Source organism: Lolium rigidum, chromosome 6 (assembly GCF_022539505.1).
Source record: "Lolium rigidum isolate FL_2022 chromosome 6, APGP_CSIRO_Lrig_0.1, whole genome shotgun sequence".
Lineage (NCBI taxonomy): Eukaryota > Viridiplantae > Streptophyta > Magnoliopsida > Poales > Poaceae > Lolium > Lolium rigidum.
Window position 1 is genome coordinate 271,341,620 of NC_061513.1, and position 18,390 is coordinate 271,360,009.

The 18,390-nt window shown below is 48.5% G+C and overlaps 2 long non-coding RNA genes across 2 annotated transcripts; both read left to right on the top strand.

The window, feature by feature from the left end:
• The first annotated feature begins 11,180 nt into the window (after window positions 1-11,180).
• LOC124668418 lies at window positions 11,181-11,523 on the top strand. Its single transcript, XR_006991689.1, has 3 exons — window positions 11,181-11,200; window positions 11,287-11,386; window positions 11,480-11,523. It is a non-coding gene; the product is annotated as an uncharacterized LOC124668418 (long non-coding RNA).
• A 5,299-nt stretch (window positions 11,524-16,822) lies between these two features.
• On the top strand, window positions 16,823-18,018 carry LOC124668417. The gene is made up of 2 exons (XR_006991688.1): window positions 16,823-16,900; window positions 17,592-18,018. It is a non-coding gene; the product is annotated as an uncharacterized LOC124668417 (long non-coding RNA).
• The last annotated feature ends 372 nt before the right edge of the window (window positions 18,019-18,390 follow it).

Sequence of the window (18,390 nt, forward strand, 5' to 3'; positions counted from 1 at the left end):
CTCCTCGTACGTGAACCGGAGAGAAACTTGATATCATATGGGATGATTTTTGTTTCCACATGTACCTATGACCTAACCAAGCTCAAATGGAGGCATATGCCCACCGGGGGACCCCCGATGGGATGCAGTCAAAGGGGTAGACCGCGCGGTCAACATAACTAGGGTTTCGTCGGAAATCGAGCATCGGATCTAGGGAATGGCCCCAAAACTTGTGTGTGTCCACATGGAATGCACAAAAGTGATTTGAGATGGTTTTATATCCAAGGCTACCCCCGGTGTGTCCGGCTTCTGGACAGGGGGTTCCTACACTTGGGCGGATTCCGCATGTATAGGGGGAACTCCTCGTACGTGAACCGGAGAGAAACTTGATATCATATGGGATGATTTTTGTTTCCACATGTACCTATGACCTAACCAAGCTCAAATGGAGGCATATGCCCACCGGGGACCCCGATGGGATGCAAAGGGGTAGACCGCGCGGTCAACGAACTAGGGTTTCGTCGAAATCGAGCGCGGATCTAGGGAATGGCCCCAAAACTTGTGTGTGTCCACATGGAATGCACAAAAGTGATTTGAGATGGTTTATATCCAAGGCTACCCCAGGTGTCCAGCTCTGACAGGGGTTCCTACACTTGGCGCATTCTGCATGCATAGGGAACTCCCGAGCCGAACCGGAGAGAAACTTGATATCATATGGGATGATCCTTGTTTCCACATGTACCTATGACCTAACCAAGCTCAAATGGAGGCATATGCCCACCGGGGACCCCGATGGGATGCAGTCAAAGGGGTAGACCGCGCGGTCAACGTAACTAGGGTTTCGTCGAAATCGAGCGTCGGATCTAGGGAATGGCCCCAAAACTTGTGTGTGTCCACATGGCATGCACAAAATTGATTTGAGATGGTTTTATATCCAAGGCTACTCCCCTGGTGTGTCCGGCTTCTGGACAGGGGTTACTACACTTAGGCAGATTCTCGCATGTATAGGGGGAACTCCCTCGGAGTTGAACCGGAGAGAAACTTGATATCATATGTGATGATCCTTGTTTCCACATGTACCTATGACCTAACCAAGCTCAAATTGAGGCATATGCCCACCGGGGGACCCCCGATGGGATGCAGTCAAAGGGGTAGACCGCGCGGTCAACGTAACTAGGGTTTCGTCGGAAATCGAGCATCGGATCTAGGGAATGGCCCCAAAACTTGTGTGTGTCCACATGGAATGCACAAAAGTGATTTGAGATGGTTCTATATCCAAGGCTACCCCCCAGGTGTGTCCGGCTTCTCGGACAGGGGGTTACTACACTTAGGCACATTATGCATGTATAGGGGGAACTCCCTCGGAGTTGAACCGGAGAGAAACTTGAGATCATATGTGATGATCCTTGTTTCCACATGTACCTATGACCTAACCAAGCTCAAATGGAGGCATATGCCCACCGGGGACCCCCGATGGGATGCAGGTCAAAGGGGTAGACCGCGCGGTCACCGTAACTAGGGTTTCATCGGAAATCGAGCATCGGATCTATGGAATGGCCCCAAAACTTGTGTGTGTCCACATGGAATGCACAAAAGTGATTTGAGATGGTTTTATATCCAAGGCTACCCCCGGTGTGTCCGGCTTCTCGGACGGGGGTTCCTACACTTGGGCGTATTCCGCATGTATAGGGGGAACTCCCTCGTACGTGAACCGGAGAGAAACTTGATATCATATGGGATGATTTTTGTTTCCACATGTACCTATGACCTAACCAAGCTCAAATGGAGGCATATGCCCACCGGGGGACCCCCGATGGGATGCAGTCAAAGGGGTAGACCGCGCGGTCAACAGAACTAGGGTTTCGTCAGAAATCGAGCGTCGGATCTAGGGAATGGCCCCAAAACTTGTGTGTGTCCACATGGCATGCACAAAATTGATTTGAGATGGTTTTATATCCAAGGCTACCCCCCCCCCAGGTGTGTCCGGCTTCTCGACAGGGGGTTCCTACACTTAGGCAGATTCTGCATGTATAGGGGGAACTCCCTCGGAGTTGAACCGGAGAGAAACTTGATATCATATGGGATGATCCTTGTTTCCACATGTACCTATGACCTAACCAAGCTCAAATGGAGGCATATGCCCACCGGGGGACCCCCGATGGGATGCAGTCAAAGGGGTAGACCGCGCGGTCAACAGAACTAGGGTTTCGTCGGAAATCGAGCATCGGATCTAGGGAATGGCCCCAAAACTTGTGTGTGTCCACATGGAATGCACAAAAGTGATTTGAGATGGTTTTATATCCAAGGCTACCTCCCAGTGTGTCCGGCTTCTGGACGGGGGTTCCTACACTTGGGCAGATCTGCATGTATAGGGGGAACTCCCTCGTACGTGAACCGGAGAGAAACTTGATATCATATGGGATGATTTTTGTTTCCACATGTACCTATGACCTAACCAAGCTCAAATGGAGGCATATGCCCACCGGGGGACCCCCGATGGGATGCAGTCAAAGGGGTAGACCGCGCGGTCAACAGAACTAGGGTTTCGTCAGAAATCGAGCGTCGGATCTAGGGAATGGCCCCAAAACTTGTGTGTGTCCACATGGCATGCACAAAATTGATTTGAGATGGTTTTATATCCAAGGCTACCCCCAGGTGTGTCCGGCTTCTCGGACAGGGGGTTCCTACACTTAGGCGCATTATGCATGTATAGGGGGAACTCCTCGGAGTTGAACCGGAGAGAAACTTGATATCATATGGGATGATCCTTGTTTCCACATGTACCTATGACCTAACCAAGCTCAAATGGAGGCATATGCCCACCGGGGACCCCCGATGGGATGCAGTCAAAGGGGTAGACCGCGCGGTCAACAGAACTAGGGTTTCGTCGGAAATCGAGCATCGGATCTAGGGAATGGCCCCAAAACTTGTGTGTGTCCACATGGAATGCACAAAAGTGATTTGAGATGGTTCTATATCCAAGGCTACCCCCCGGGTGTGTCCGGCTTCTCGGACAGGGGGTTCTACACTTAGGCAGATTCTCGCATGTATAGGGGAACTCCCTCGGAGTTGAACCGGAGAGAAACTTGGGATCATATGTGATGATCCTTGTTTCCACATGTACCTATGACCTAACCAAGCTCAAATGGAGGCATATGCCCACCGGGGACCCCCGATGGGATGCGAGTCAAAGGGGTAGACCGCGCGGTCAACGAACTAGGGTTTCATTGGAAATCGAGCATCGGATCAAGGGAATGGCCCCAAAACTTGTGTGTGTCCACATGGAATGCACAAAAGTGATTTGAGATGGTTTTATATCCAAGGCTACCTCCCGGTGTGTCCGGCTTCTGGACAGGGGGTTCCTACACTTAGGCGGATTATGCATGTATAGGGGGGAACTCCTCGGAGTTGAACCGGAGAGAAACTTGATATCATATGGGATGATCCTTGTTTTATTTACTAGTATGCATTATGGAACTGCTCTGCGTCGGTGTCTACTCAGGAAGAACCAAATAGCACATACAAGGAGAGTAATAGCAAAAATTAATACAGGTAAATGCAATACGCAATATCATGCATGATGACATGGCAAGATGGTAGGTGCAAGCAAAAATTAAGTGGGGTGCTCACAATTCACATGAAATGATAACACCCTCACATATAGTTTTAATTCAATTTGCAAGTTTTAATTTGGACAACTCATAGATGATGCCAAAGATGCATGACAATGGGATATTTGAATTCCTCTCACTTTTCTGATGCAAATAGATATAAAATTTGCTAAATTTGGAATTGTAGATAAAGAGTTATGAATTAAACAAGTTTGCATGTTGAATTCCCAAATTGAATTATTGTCAAATTTATTTGTTCAAAAGTTGAAACAAAGTTTATATTTGGGTAGATCATGTTTTTCTGAACAATTTGGATATAAACTTCGCCGAAATTGGATTTGTGAAAAAGCATTTGTAAAAGAAAAAGAAAAAATAGGAAATAAAAAAAAAAGGCTATGCCGACGGCTACCCTCGGCATACCCCTGGCCGTCGGCATAGCCCCTAGGGTTAGGACTTGAACGGGTCGAGCCGGACCCATTCGAGCCGCCCCAAACCTCACTGCCCTCCCCCAAACCCGCCCGTGCCGCCCCTCCCGCCGCCGCAGGCCCCTCCCCGCCGCCGCAGGCCCCTCCCCGCCGCCACCCTCCTCCCCTCACTGCCCCCGGCAACCACCTCCCCGCCGCCCGCCGCCCTCCCCTGCTCCCCCTCCACCTCGCGCCGACGCCAGCAGCCGTGCGCCGCCCTCCTCCTCGCAGCCCTGTCCATCGCCGCCGCGCCGCCGCCACCCGTCGCAGCGCCGCCGCCCTCCCCCACCCGCCGCCAGCCGCCGCCACCCGTCGCAGCCGCCGCCGCCCTCCCCTCACCCGCGCCGCCGCCCTCTCCCCACCCGGCCCGCGCCCGAGCCTCCTCCCCCCACCCGCGCCGCCCCCTGCCTCCCCGCAGCACACACGGTAAGGTTTATTTTTTTGTACTTGTGTATTGGTTTTAGTTGTTAAAATTGAAATGTGTAAGAAAATAGTAATTGAAATGTGTAATTGATTTGAAATAGAAAGATAGAAATAGTAATTGAAATTGAAATTGAAAGAAATATAAATTGATTTGAAAATTGGAAAGAAATAGAAATGAAATGGAAATGTGTAATAGAAATAGAAATGAATTTGTTTAATAATGGAAATAGAAATGCAAATGTGAATTTGTTCTAATAATGTGAATTATTAATAGGCCATGTGGTGACCGCCTCGTCATGAGCACCCCGGCGTGACGATCCCGGATCTTGACGCGCTTCTCGACGGTCGCCGACATCGTCACTTGGTTGTTGGACTACTTCCTCTACAGCCGAGGGTGAGCTAAATTTCCAACTTCTTCTCCGCATTTTCTTATGTCACTAGATTCAATTTCCAAGTCAAGTTGCGTAACCTAGGTGTCACTTCCCGTCCGCGAGCGTTACGCGGATAAATATGCATTAGTGGTCCGCATATTTTGAACCGTAACGCTTGCGGCATTTACGGGACAGTCGGCGGATGCGTAGTTGTCTACGTTTTCCATGTTCTACTCGGTCCGAGTCGGATTTCGGCGGCGCCTCCCCGTTGTTCTCCGGATGCACATCCTCTCGGCTTTTTGCCGAGACGTGTATCGGGAGAGCAGCGGGGAGGTGCCGCCGAAATTCTGACTTGGACCGGGGTAGAGCATGGAGAACGTAGCCAACTACGGATCCGGCGGCTGCTAGGAGCCCACCTAGTAGAGATGTAGGTTGATGCATGCGTTTCGCCCGGTAAAATAAATAAAAATATGATGCATTTAATTTCCTATTTGATATAAATGCTATGTCTGTGGTTTGGCTCCCAATAAAGCAGAGGATGGCTGATAATGGATGGATGTACAATGAGCGTGTTAGTGCGACTGAGAAAACAGATGAGTGGACAAGGAAGACCCATTTTCTAGTGAATGAGTTAGCGCGTGGTACAAAGGGGCTGGTTCGGGCACTTTGCCCCCGTGTTCGCTGCGTGAAGCGTCAACGTCGTGGGAAGGATGAAATGTATAGACACCTTCTGCAATATGGGTATATGCATGGGTACGTCACGGAAATCGACTTTGATGAGCGCGAACGTGACAGAGGTGAGGTGATGCGGCAACGGCTCAATGGCAATGCGTACGATGGAGTTAGAGACTTTCTAGATGATCTCGTCCATGCCGATGTCCCGGATTCGCCGCCAGAACCGGAGGCGCCGCCGTAACCGGAGGCGCCGCCGTAACCGGAGGAACCGGAGCCAACCGCGAAGGCCTTCTATGATATGATTGCCGCGGCTAAGAGGCCTCTCGTACGAGGGCGCCGCGATTTCTCAGCTCGATGCCATCTCCCAATGTCTAGCCGACAAGACCCGGTACAACACCACCCGTGAGGGCTTTGAAGCAAGTCCGAAAACAACCGGTAACATGTTGCCCAAAGATCATTGTCTCGCCTCAAAGCCCGCACGCGACGAGGAGAATTATGAAGGACCTCAACATGGATTATCAAAGGATAGACCGTTGTCCGAAAGGCTGCGTTCTATTTTGGAGACAAGTATGCGGAGGACAAGTACTCGTCCCATCCGTAAGCAGTCTAGGTATGAAGAGGTAACGGGAAAGGATGGTCGGTGAGGCGACTCAAGCACCGCAAAGTCGATTCTTCGATATCTCCCATTCATAAAAAGAATCCAGCGGCTTTACATGCACGAGGAGACAGCCAAACAGATGACGTGGCACAAGTATGGGAAGAGATTCATGGACGAAAACAACAAGTTGAAGATGGGACATCCATCCGATGGTACGGCATGGAAGAACTTCGATACAAAACACCGCCTTAAGGCAGCCCGAGGCTCGGAATGTCGAATTGCGATAGCAACAGATGGCTTCAATCCATATGGTATGTCCACCGCCAATTACAGCTTGCTGGCCCGTGTTTGTTATTCCGCTCAATCTCCCTCCCGAGTCCTAATGACGAGGAAGACCATGTTTCGTCGCTGATCATTCCAGGCCCTCATTACCCGGGGAAGAATTTGAGTGTCTACATGCAGCCGATTGTGGAAGATTTGAACCACTCTTGGCACCACGGGACATTGACGTACGACCGAGCATCGAAGACAAACTTCGCATGAGAGTTTGGTTGCGTATACCATGCATGACATGCCCGGGTACGCCCTAACATGTGGATGGTGTACAGCTGGTAAGTGGCCATGCCCAGCAGTGCGTGCATCGGCTTGAGTTCCTTTGGCTACGTAAGGGTCGCAAGTATGTTGCGTTTGACACGAATCGACAGTTCCTCAAAAGGAGGCATCCGTTTAGAGAAGACAAAAAGAACTTCAAGAAGGGCAAAGTTGTGCATGAAAAAAAGATGTGCCGAAGTTTGATGGTACACTTGTTGAAGCCGAGCTACGTGCTCTCGTGCCGGCAGCGACGCCTAACCGGCCATCAATTTGAGGGATATGGTGTAACGCACAACTCGGACTCACGAGGCGGCTTTAACGAAGCTCGAGTATTACAAGGACCTCGAACTTCCGCATAACATCGATGTGATGCACACCGTAAAGAATGTCGCGGAGTCCGTCTTTCACACATGCCCGAACATTCCCGGAAGTCAAAGGATAATGTCAAGGCTAGAGTCGATATTGAGATCCTCTCGTGATAGGGAAAAATTACACATGAAGCGTCCTATTGGCCGTCAAAAGAATTGGTTCAAGCCGCATGCCAACTTCTGCCTTGATTCCATCCAAAAGAAGGAGGCATTCGCGTGGCTCAAATACGTCGTGATGTTCCCGGATGGTTATTGCTCGAATATGAGTAAGGGAGTTAATCTTTCGACGGGAAAAGTCACCGGGCTCAAGAGTCACGACTATCATATATGGATTCAGCGGCTCATGCCGGTGATGCTTCGAGGGTATATCCCCGAGAAAGTCCGGCGAGTGCTTGCGCAGCTTGAGCCATTTCTTCCGCACGCTCCGTGCTGCGTATATGTCCCGAGGTTATTGCAAAGCTACAACATACAAGTGCCGGAGTTGCTATGCAATTTGGAGATGATATTTTCGCCAGTGCTTCTTTACTCCGATGGCACATCTCATTAGTGCACCTCGCCAACGAGGCACTCTTGGGTGGTCCGGTGCAGCTTCGTTGGCGTCTCGTATTGAGAGAGAGTTTAAGTATATTCGAAAGATAACTCGGAAACAAGGCCAAGATTGAAGCATGCATAGCTGAGGCAATATGCCTTCGGGAGATGGCAGATGCCGCGACAACGTACTATCCCGATGATGTTCCCACTCAGCATAACCCGGTCACTCGTTACAATGTTGACGTGCCCGAGAATGACCCCAAGCTAAAACTATTCCAATTCCCCGGTGGCAAGGCTGGTAAAGGAACAAAATATAAATCGGAGAACGAAGAGAAGGATTGTATAATGCTATATGTGCTTATGAACATGGAGGAAGTGATCCCATTCGTAAGGTAAAATGGTGAACAAATTACTTTGCAGCCTAGTAACCTCGTCTCGGTCTAATGCTTATTTTCTCCTTTCAGCGAATTCACGGATGAAATGTGGCCGTATGATGAATTGCCCGAAACCTCGGAGATGGACACTCTACCGAAAGACGGTGCTCCCGGAATTAATAAAAACTTTGTGACATGGTTCATGGAAAAAGTAATTTCTAACCTTTCCTCTTACATTGCAACACGTGACTTGTCCCTCTTATTACACGTAACTAATGCACACAACAAATTTGAAATGTTCTTGTAGGGCCGTGAGAGAAACGTTGATATGATAGATGAGTTGAAATGTGTTTCCCAAGGTTGTAGCCGTGAGGTGACCAAGTATGAGAAGTATGATGTGAATGGGTTTCGCTTCCACACGGAGACGCACCGAAGGGCCGGGCGAATCCCAAAACGATAAATACCGGGGTCTTCACCAAAGGAGCCAACAAGTTTGATTACTACGGAAGGTTACAAAGTGTATACGAGTTGACATTCAATCGTACGAACGTGCAACTCAATATCGTCGTGTTCAAGTGTCATTGGTTCGACCCAATAGGTGGACAGAGAAGTGATAAGTCCATTGGGTTAGTTGAAGTTAAGCCTTCAACCACCTATAGCGGAGCCGATGTCTTTATTGTGGCTCACCAAGCCAAGCAAGTTTATTATTTGCCCTACCCATGCCGTGAAAGCGGAACTCAAGGGTTGGGAAGTCGTCTTCCGGGTATCGCCACATGGTAACCTACCGATTCCCTCTGAGGATGATTACAACAACATTGACCCCGTGACATACGAGGGGATTTTCTATCAAGAGGAACAGGACTTCGGGGAATATATTTTAGAACCGTTTGTTCAAGAGGACCTCGGGAACGATGCGTAAACTCGTGGTGAGTCGGTGGTGGATCTAAAGGACATATCTATGCTCGAGAAGTTACTTGAGGCGAATGACAATTATGATGAGCCTCCACCCGTCGACCCTTCAACTTTGTACTCACAAGATAGTGATAGTGATAGTGGGCCGGAGAAAGAGAAAGAGAAAGAGATGGAGTATGAGAGTGAGCATGAGAGCGATGATGGCTGGTGAGGGTCTTTTATTCTTAGTATTTATTATGTCAACATGCTTCTTAATTGCATTGTGCCTTTTATTCTTAGTATCTTCATTTTATTATGTCAACATGCTTCTTAATTGCATTGTGCCTTTTATTCTTAGTATCTTCATTTTATTATGTCAACATGCTTCTTAATTGCATTGTGCCTTTTATTCTTAGTATCTTCATTTTATTATGTCAACATGCTTCTTAATTGCATTGTGCCTTTTATTCTTAGTATCTTCATATAATATGTCTTTGTGCTTAACTCGTTTTATTCTTCTCAATGCGTGTGATCTGGACAATATGAGCAGCGGCAAGGCGGACTCCGAGAGCTTGCTTAAGACGCCGGCGCAGTGAAGAGGAATATTCCTAGACCCACTAGACGGAGTGATCGAGCCCCGGTGCAAAATCCGCGTTACGCCGATGGTACCGATGGAGGACGAGGTCGAGGAGGACGAGGTGGAGGTCGAGGACGAGGACGAGGAGGACGAGGTGGAGGACGAGGTGGCGGCGGGGTACACATGGACTTTGACGAGCCACCCTCCGCTTCTGGCGACGTGGCTCCTGAGTTGTACCTAGAGGGTCCGTCTAGTGGGGAGGTGGAGATGGAGACGGAGTCTACACACGAGTCGGACTCTAGGGCTGAGTTGGAGGTGATGGAGGATGGGGGTGCGCCGAAGCCCTTGAAGCTTCGTGGAGAAGCTAGAGTCCCCGATGCGAGGAAGGAGCCGAAGACCCATGATGACAAGGCCCTTATCATTCCTTCGAGCGATGAGTAAGTGTACTACTTCAGAAATTTCGAACATGTATTTTCATCTTGGGCATAATAAACAATTTGGCATGTGTACTAATGTGTGATTTATTTGCAGCAACTCGGACATGGGATGCCAAGCCCCCCGCATGCCTAACAGCCTTGCTTGGGGCTCGATTAAGAAGTTCTGGCCCGGCAGATACACTCCCCTTAGCACGGTCCCCGGTGGCCCGACGAAGCTAGCCACTACTTGGGCGGACTATCAGGATGCCCCTGCCGTAGGCTTCGCGACAGCGGCTGAGGCTGTGACCACCAAGTTCGGGTAAGGCATATATTTCTCGAGCACCGTTCATAGTTGATGACCCTAATGTGCTAACTCATGACTTTCACAACTGATTTATGCATGATTGAAGTGCTTCTATCGTGTGGACCCGGAGCATGACACGCAGCGCGTCTCACTTTGCGTGGCGCTTGCGAGAGGTTGACACCGCAGCAGGTGGTACAACCAAAAGTTCACCGGCGCTAGTGCCTTCCGGGCTAACAAGGGTAAGAGGGTCAAGAAGGAGTACTATGTTGGTAACGAGCCTACGGAGGAATGGGCAATGACCATTGAGGAGTACATGTCGGTGAGTAAAATGTCAATGAGATTCTACATTACTCGCTAAGTTTTCATTGAATTATCTTGAGCTGAGTATTGCGTTTTCAGGTTTGTCCGGAGTGGGCCGAGCAGCATAGGGAGGCATGGGAGGAGCTGATTAGGGCGAGGTGGCTCGGGCAGGACGAGGAGTTTGCAGCCGTGTCGAGGCGTAACATGGAGAACCGAGGCACCGGTGGCACACACTTGCGCGGGAAACCGCGACTACACCCGCTTCAAGGGGAAAAAGGTATGTATATACATGGAACGACCTTCATTCATTTCCCGCCACGTCTCATTTGTGGTACGCTTAACTTTTCTTTTCGCGATGCAGGTGGCCGAGGCACCACCTGGGGTGGTGCTTCATGATGCCCAGATATATGACATGATGCGGACGAAGCAGAAGCCCAATCCCGCATTGCCTCAGCCACGGTACTACGGCAATGCCAAGGCCGCCAAGGAGGACTACTCGCGACATGGTCAAGTCTCGTCACCCCGAGGTGGATGACCCCTTGACCATTCCGGCCGACGAGGAGTCGTTGGTCCTGTCGGGGCACGGGCGTCCGCATGGCCGTTTCCCTTGGATGAATAAGGTGGTCAAGCCTACCCACTCCACGAGCTACACGCGCCTCAAGCATACCCTCACCGCCGACAGCCCCCAGCCCTCGTCCACGGCCTCGCTCGTCCACCCGCCTACGATGTAAGTTTCCACATTTTCATCCTCTTTCCGGTTTTCCTTCCTACATGGCTAAGTGTTTACGAGATTCATTGTTTCTGAAATTGTAGCCTGACTTCGAGGCGGCCTTCGAAGCCTGCAATGAAGCGTATCAGCAGGCCGCTGCCCAGTGGAATAGGCGAGAATACGGCCTACATGGCGTATATAGGAGTAAGTCCGAATCTTTCTTCTCGCGCAAGTAGATGACAAGTCTCACTTTGATGCTTTATTTCTGCAAAGCCTAACTTGTAACCTATCTTGCAGGAAATGATGATCTCTATGTCTACTCGGTACACCGCCACCGGCTCGAGTTACCGTGGCGGGGGACATGCCTATCATGCCATCGAGGGCAGCTTTCGCTGCGACTTACTACGGATCCACACCGGAGGTAAGTTATTTGCCAAACCGGTAGTTACCACTTTCCTTTGCCTCGCAAGTTGCTAACATGTAGGGAACACGTAGGGAACGGGATGGTCCGGGAACCGAGCATCGCCGGGTGGGCGCGAGGTCACACCGGTTCATGAAGGTGGTCGGTCTCCTGGGCGTTCTGCTCGGTGCCTCTCCGTCGACTACTCCCGGGACTACTCCCGGTGCCTCTCCGTCGACTTCTCCTAGGCATACCACCGGTCCTTCTCCAGGTGGTTCTTCTGGAGCTTCTACCGGAGCGCAACCCCGGGCTGCTCGTTTCGCCAACGATGTGGGCGGACACACCCCGCCCGGGTCCTTCCTCCGCTAGTCAGCTTAGAACTAGGGTTGCTTGCTACTAGTATGTATGCTACTATGACATGGCACTCTCCGCTCTCCGCTTGTATGCTACTATGTGCACCATGTATGCTACTATGTGAATTATATGCTATTTTGGTGAATTATGGCGAATTTGGTCGATTTTGGATGAATTGGACCTGCTGAATTGAATTTGAATTGCAACAGGAACAGGAACAGAAACAGAAACAGAAACTGGAAAAAGAAAAAAAAAATATTGCAAGGCCTACGCCGACGGCATTGCCGTCGGCATAGACACTAACATGGACCATATGGTCAGGTCTATGCCGACGGCAATACCGTCGGCGTAGACTATGCGTCTGGACGGCCGCCACGTGGCCATGCCATGCACGTCTCTATGCCGAGGGGGTTGCCCTCGGCGTAGATGCCCACCTGGCAGCACCAGCTCGCGCCACGTCGCCCGTTCGTCGCCGGGCCGCTGCCTCTATGCCGAGGGGGTTGCCGTCGGCGTCTGCCGACGCGCCGTTAACGGTGACGACGCGCCGCCAGGACAGGCCGAGGGCAGAGACGCCGAGGGGCTCACCTGGCCGTCGGCGTAGGTGACGTACGCCGAGGGCCAGACGTACGCCGACGGCGAGCCTACCTATGCCGAGGGACCTGGACGCCGAGGCCATACGCCGAGGGCTGCCGTCGGCGTAGCCTACGCCGAGGGCCAGGCGTGGCTACGCCGAGGGCAGCCGGCCGTCGGCGTCTCAGGCGATTCCTGTAGTGTATATGTTATATATCTGAAGAAAATATCGACGTGCCATGGTCTAGCTTAATTTATAATGTAGCAATGTTTATATGTTATCTGAATAAAAAAATTCACCATGATGTAGCCAGATTCTTTTGGTTGCCTAATCATTTTGTTCAGCTGTCATTCGAAAAGTACCTTGTGTGTTGTTCTCAGCTGTGATTTGAAAAGCATGTCATTACCGCCAGTCTAGTGTGATCATTAATTCATGGGTGGCCAAAGCTAGTCACAATGTGGTTCTATGGAACGTAAATTATATCCAATCAGCCCCAACTCACACTCGCAACTGGGTACCGTTACCAGTCAGAAACTCTGAATTCCTCCAGGACTATATAACTGCTACCTGCATACTCTTCTTCAGACTGTCGAAATGGTACAAAACCTTGTGGCATAGATCCTTAACAGATGAACGATCTGGCAGCACAAAAATATTACAGTGGACGGTAAACTGGACACTGCCACAAAGTTACAGAGTTAATTTAACATTGACGTAGTTCCTGTTACCGACTAGTCTATATTTGTGAGATCATACATGGCTTACAGTACACATGTATTACTTCGAAGCATCAGACATAACAATGTATTACTTATGCAATATTCATGCTATCTGTACTGAAGGTGCAAATATCAATCGAGCTACTTTTGGTCACAAGTATTGATTAATCTAGACCATCGGACATGCTGGTTGAACGGGTCATATTTCTCCGCCCCTACTGTAAAAGGCCTCCTTTTCTCAATATATGCAGCGTACCAACGCGTGCTTTTATGGTCTAGTTTTTATTATAGGTTATAGGTCAAAAGACTAATAGCTTTGCTACAAATATTTTGTTCAGATGCCCCGAAAGAATTCTCTCTTCACCTTGGTAAGGGAAGGACCTGTCAAACCACTCCAAAGTTGTCCCAGAATTCCTAGTTTAGGACCACAAAAACAAGATCACCCTGGTCATCCTCCTTTATGAATTCTTATCTTTAGAACTGATACTAGGATGACAGTACGTGGGCAGACTTAAGTTTGATATGTCAGTACCAACTCCATACTGCTTCGTGAGAACTGAGAAGGTTCCTGAAGGCAGGCAAGTCGACAAGAATGTAAGATAACTCAAACTACTAGTACATGGATCTTGCACACTAGCATAGTTCTCTGGATGTATCTTACCTCTCTGACACAAGTGTTGTGTGCCATTTTCAGGAGCTCCTATCTTCATACAATCCAGTTGAGCCTTGTTGATTACGAGATGCTGAAGTTCTAGCAATCGATGATGGAGCCAGCAGCCATCTACACTGCTCAGTGCACTGTCAATGGGTTCAAGTCCGGGGAACATCTGTTGTGAGCTCCATACAATGTATTCGAAAGAACAACTCATAATTTAATTATGAGTGAATTCCACAATTTACCCTGTAGTTGTACATTTATGAAACATATTACCCCATTTAGTGGAACATCTACCAAAATATTCCATTTAGGAGACTTTAAACATGGATTAGCTCCAATTTATCACTTTGCTTCTTATTGTTCGATATGATAGGCATGATACGTCAATGTGAAGTGATAAAATATGAAAATATCGAAGGACCTCATGGCCGATTTTTTCCCAAACTTCCTTTATCCATATGTTCCAATCATCACTATCATCTTGATAATTTTGGACCCCGATCATCACCTAACACCCTGCCCAATGGACATACATCAGAAAACAAGGATCCAATTTTTTTTAAATAGGTAATCTACAAGAATTTTCACTCGACAGGGTAATTAGAATCACAAATACAACATTACAGGGTAAAAAGTGGAATTCACTCTTTAATTATTTGATTTAAATGCAAGATCTGGTTCACCATTGATGAAATGGAATAAGATGTCTCTTGCCCGTGGGCGGCTGCACACCACACACCGCTCGCAAAAGGTTCGCGAGTAGGGCCTAGAGCGAGAATATCAAAACATGGGCTGGCATTTCGTTGTTGGCCCTAGTTTTGATCTTCCTAATGCTGGCTGCAGAGAAGGTAAATAGACATTCCGCCAAAACGGGGTGCTCAAACCGCCGGACAACGTTCTACACCTTACTAAATGACATATGGTTATGAACGGGGGCTGTCGCTACCAACAAACCATTTCTGGATCTGGAGCTTCCTCGACCAGGCATTGAAGAATGCCCAGAAAGTGGTGCCGTCGCCGACGCACTGGACTCAGTCTTCTGGACCACCAGCAAGGGTAACGCCTTGAGGGCAGTGGCCACACCCAGCACATGGGTCAACGGGTAGAAGTCCCGGACCATCGAAGGGCGTAGGTACGGTTGAGGTGACTATGTACTGTGATGCTCCACTCCATGGCAAGCACACATACCAAGGGTTACAACCTTGCTTTTGTTCTGCTCCCATATCTCAGTATATATAGTCGGTGTACCCATAAGAAATGCGTAGCTAGCTTAACATTTTGAAAGCAGCAATTCGTGATACACTTGGCTATATAAAGGGAAGCGGGCCTATGTTTGGCGTGTGTGAATCACACAATATGCGACTGTTGACACTCACCTAAAATCTTTAAGCCCCTTTATTGTGATAGTCTGGTAGTATTCCTACCAAAATTCCTATTGCATGATGTGTACATAAGATCTAGCTAGGGGTAATTCCAAGTTGTACCCAGGAACATACTCCAGGGCAACGGGAAAAAATGAGTCTTTTTCAAAAACAAATTAAACGTGAATTAGTTTATACGTGCAAATATTTTTTTGTTTCATTTTTTTTTCGAGGTTGACGGGGGAGGGGGGAGGGAATCCCCCCGCTTGTTATATTCCACGAAAATAGCCTGGCAGGCTCATGTTATTACAAACAGATAGGGGAAAATACAGGGGGTACAGAGGAGAAGAAGACAACTAAAAAACTAAAAAAATAGAAACAAGGGAACACAAGGGAAGGGGGAGGGTAGCATGCGAAGCCAACCGAACCCCCTCGGGAGGCTACCACCTCAAAGGTCAGTCACTATGACTTGGCAAGCGAGCGAGGGGCGGCGATGAAGACCTGCAAAACCAAGACCAAGCACAGTCGAAGGGCGTCGGATAGCCGAGACTAGGGTGACGACACCGGTGTGCCGACCCCGTGATCGAAGGGCGATGCAGAGACGAGGCACGCCACGAGCACGAACCAGACAAGGCCACAACCATACGTCACCTTGGGGACCTCAAGCTGACCGCTAAACGGGTATGTCCGGAGAAATACACACCGCAAGCAGGCAGATCAGGGGAGCAGGTGGTGGAATACGTGGACACCAACAGAAGCACGCGAAGAAGCATCCCGACACGGTCGAAGGGCGTCGGATAGCCGAGTCCGTGTGGCGACACCGGTGTGCCGCCGACATTGCCGAAGGCGATGTGCCACCGAGACTTCCGCTGCCCACTGGAACGGGGAGAAGGACGTCGTCATCAACACCGAACGTGTGACCGAGTAAGGAGGTGCTGCCCGACTGTGGCACCGTCAAGATCTTCTACGCGCTTTCGAAAGCGGCAAGTGATCGACTACAGCAACAACGAGATCTAATCTCGTAGGCTTTGGAAATCTTCGAGGGTTAGTCTCATGATCTTCTCGTTGCTACCATCTTTTAGATTGGATCTTGGCTTGTTATTCGTTTTTGCGGTAGGAAATTTTTTGTTTTCTATGCTACAAATCCCATCGATAGCTCGGACGGTGGTGAGGGACTGCTGGTTCAAATGAATAAAGGTTGCGGTCCTAGGATCCCTCTTGTGCGAAGATGAAGATCTTCCTGATGACAACACTTCTTGATCTGACCGGAGTGGAGGTTCCGGAAGGCTCCATCGGTGAATGTAACATCGCATATTCTACCTGGAGTTTGCTGGATCAGGAGGTATTCGGTCGTGCGCACCCATGCTTTTATTTCGGCCGTTTGGTTCTGGAGGGAGTGGCGCGAAGCTCTATTATTTCTTGCTATATGGAGACATTTTGTTCCATGACGAAGTTAGAAACGAGGAATACCATGATGGCAGGATGGAAGTGCTAGCAATGTAGGTTCAAGTCTTTGTGGTGAAGAAAACATGTTTTTGACCAATCATGCTTACTGTTTGTTCCATATTGGTTTTCAGACACGCCAGCTAATAGATCCAAACATGTACTGGTTTTCTATTCCAAGTATTGGTCCAATCTTGAAAGGACTATCCCAGGTTTGCACTTCTTGACTTTCTGTTCCTTGGTTCTAATTTCACGGTGTCAGTTAAACGAAAGATCTTAACAAATTGATAATGAATTCAAAGCTTATCTGTGAGTGAAATAATTTAGCCTCCGCTTTAGTGATTGACAGGCTATCATGAATCCCTAAGGACTGTTATTAGATTGAATTGCAGTGTAGGTCCCTATACCGGCAAGTTGGGTACAACTTGGTCCATGAAGTCATGAACTTAAAAATTGGACACTTGTGTCCTCAGACCTGCATAAGTTGTGCAAATGGGGGCATAAGTGGTTTTCTTGCTGACATAGCATCCATCTGAGCAGTAGACAGTGCCCTTCCGGTGCCTACTTTGTGGCTCTTTTGCAGTGGCCAAAGGGTTTGTCCATATGATATTTTGCCGTGTATGTCACATCCTTTCTAGATTGAAATGAATTATATTATATTGTTCTTGATTGCTGCACATGCATCTCTTAATACGCACTAAGATGGAGTATGTGGCCGCTTCATACTATATAAACAGGTTCAATTTATGTATATACTTTGGAACCGCACACGATGTACTTCATGAATGCTAGTTTGTTTCCTCTCGGCCTGGCTTTCCCGTATTCTTCTAGATGGCTACGAACTGACTTTTTACAGTTGCAATTTCTGTCAAAAAGACTGACATATGTGGTTATGGTGAGCAGGGGAGGAAGGAAGTTCTTTCATTACTGAACCGTCGGAAGTACAAGGAGATGCTAGTGTCTTCACTGGAGAAGACGAGGTTGAGGTCATCGCCTCTAGACGTGCGGTTCCACCTCCGCGATCTTATCGGGTCTGGTCACATAAAGACGGTTCAGACACCCACCGGCTTACTTGCTCGTGTATCAACAGATTGATAATCAAACAGTTTCGGATCAATTATTCTTAGTTTCTCTTCCTTGCTGGGTACTACCCAGATTCTGTGCTTCTGATTATGTTTTATGTTATGGCGATTTTGGCTTCTTTTGACGTCAGGAGTACTTGGAGCTATCTTATTGGTTCCTTCTTTTTTTCTTTTTCTGTGAGAGGTATTCTTGATCTGATTAATGTGCCTAAGTTTGAAATTAAGGAGCTGAAGTTGGTGTGCGTGCACATAAGTATCCTCTTTGCCCTGATGATGTTAAGACTGCTACCTTTTGTAGGAGTAGATCTAAGATGACAAATAGAACATGGCAATTTATCCAGAATTGATGTGGATTTTGTATAGGAAACAATCATTCGCAATTAATAATTCCCAATTTTATGTCTCACCTCCAATGTTTTCTACTCCCCCCTTCTTAAATGTAAGTCTTTTTTGGTTAGCTGATTTATTAGCTTCCTAAAAAGGCTTATATTTCGGAACCAAGGTAAATACTATACTAGATTTCGTTGCTATAGTATGCTGATCTTGAAAATGAGTTGAAAGCTTATCTGAACTCAGCCGATTTCCATTTCACGGGTGCTTATAATGCAATGGACTTGGAC